Source organism: Miscanthus floridulus, chromosome 9 (assembly GCF_019320115.1).
Source record: "Miscanthus floridulus cultivar M001 chromosome 9, ASM1932011v1, whole genome shotgun sequence".
Classification (NCBI taxonomy): domain Eukaryota; kingdom Viridiplantae; phylum Streptophyta; class Magnoliopsida; order Poales; family Poaceae; genus Miscanthus; species Miscanthus floridulus.
In genome coordinates, this window is record NC_089588.1 from 90724383 (window position 1) to 90726328 (window position 1946).

The following is a 1946-nucleotide window of genomic DNA, read 5'->3' on the forward strand; positions in this document are numbered from 1 at the left end:
CACCTAAATTGATGGCATAAAATTCTAGAAACAACAGTTAAGTGGAACAGATACTTATCATCTAACTGCTCTCTTCACATGGCAAGAAGCAAGATCCATAGTAATGTGTATAGTATAAAAAACCCCAAAAGGAGTGCAATAGATATCTAAGAATCAACAATAACTGAACATACTTTAGCAAGGCTACACACACCTATATATATTGCCTGTAGCTCCATTGGTTTCCAAAGGAATGAGATTTACCACAACCTGTCCACATAAAAAACATGTATAAAAAAACAGCACCGGGAATTAGCACTACTTCAAATATTCTCTTCAAATATTCTATTTACTAATAACGCTCATTGTATTGAAAATAACTAAGGAATTTGTTATTGACACATCCATGATAAATAAATTATACATAAGCACCGTCTCAAACGTTCTATTTATTAATGAATATCATTGTGTTGAAGATATAATTATGAAATTTATGCTTGACATATCATGCTAAATAAATATATTATACATATAAAAACGGGCACTATATCATGAAAACAACTATTAGGGGCAAAGCAAGCACGCACATACACATATAATTTGAAAAGAAACTTCAGTCTCATACATAGGAGCATCAAAATTATGCTACAGCACCAATAATCACTCGGTCATGCTGTAGATTGAAGAACACTTGGTAACTAAAGGTAAATCATATAATACTGAACGCATCTAAAAACACTTATCTATGAAAATGGAAGAAGTCCATGCTGCAGATAGAAGAATACTTACAAATTATGACAAGGACTATATATTTCCTCCCCAAAGACAAAGAAGGTACAGAGAAATATGTCATCTGAAACCACCATAATCCCTCCCAACAATCTTGGGCGTGGTCTACATAAGTGATTTGTAAATGACAGTCAGTTGTCTTAACGGAGATGAGAAGAAATCTGCATGATACTATGACTACAATTCACAGCAAAATGCAAATATATGAATTGCACCAAGAAGTTTGACAAACCTGGATACAAACTTTAACAATAGCCTTTTCAATCAAAGTTGCTAGAAAAAACTTCCAGAAAGGGATGTTGAATTGTCCACACAACATACCGGCAAGATCAAATAGAGGGTTTGGCACCTGACAGAAGAAATAATTATACAGTTTCTCCATGTCATACATCTCATAAGGAAAGGAATAATATGTCAATAAGTATAAAACTTCGGTGAGACCAAAAATTCAAAAGATTTAACAATAATATGTCATGCAAATGTCAGAAAAGAGTGAATGTGAGTTTCTTCAACGATTTAAATGGGCCTTCACCTTATTACAATCTAAATTGACAAGGTGCTACAAGGCAAGTCAGCAAGTAGGGTAAAAATGCAACATACTAAAATATGACTTGAACAAACAAATTTTAAATGTCAACAAAATGATACTAACCGAAGCAAGTAGGAATATTAGAGTGAAGCTTAAATGCTGTGAATGAGACATGAGCCATCTTTTGGCCTGGTGCAAAGTTGATGATAGAAAACCTTCTGAAATGGAAGCATCCAAATGTTCCAACTCATCAATTACGCGGCCTGACATGCTAGCTGTGGTTCATTAATCAAAAGGAGTCAGCAACATAACACATACTTAGAAAAAAAACGGGCTTACTGCATCATTGAAGTTGATGCCTTTAACCAATGGCACAATCTTGTAAGGTACATTGATCCTAAATTTAACTTTATATGATGGATTGTTGTGGTTAACTTGTAAGCTAGATAACCCTGCTGGCAGCAGAGCTGTAAAACTTTTTGGATATAAACAAGCTCACTATTCCTTTGATACCTATATAAGCCCCATGGATCATAAATGATTTCAATTTCTTAGTAGAAGGGGGACTTAGCCTGTGATATAAGCTAATAAGATGGTTACCATTTTCATTTTCATGTATAACAAGATGAAGACATCATTGTTTATATCT

At 33.9% G+C, this 1946-nt stretch overlaps 1 long non-coding RNA gene across 1 annotated transcript; it reads right to left on the minus strand.

Annotated features, from left to right (window-relative positions):
• Positions 1 to 832: 832 nt before the first annotated feature.
• Positions 833 to 1556, minus strand: LOC136483233 (uncharacterized). The gene is made up of 3 exons (XR_010765366.1): positions 1421 to 1556; positions 1001 to 1117; positions 833 to 873 (listed from the first exon to the last, which is right to left on the minus strand). It is a non-coding gene; the product is annotated as an uncharacterized lncRNA (long non-coding RNA).
• Between the last annotated feature and the right edge of the window lie 390 nt (positions 1557 to 1946).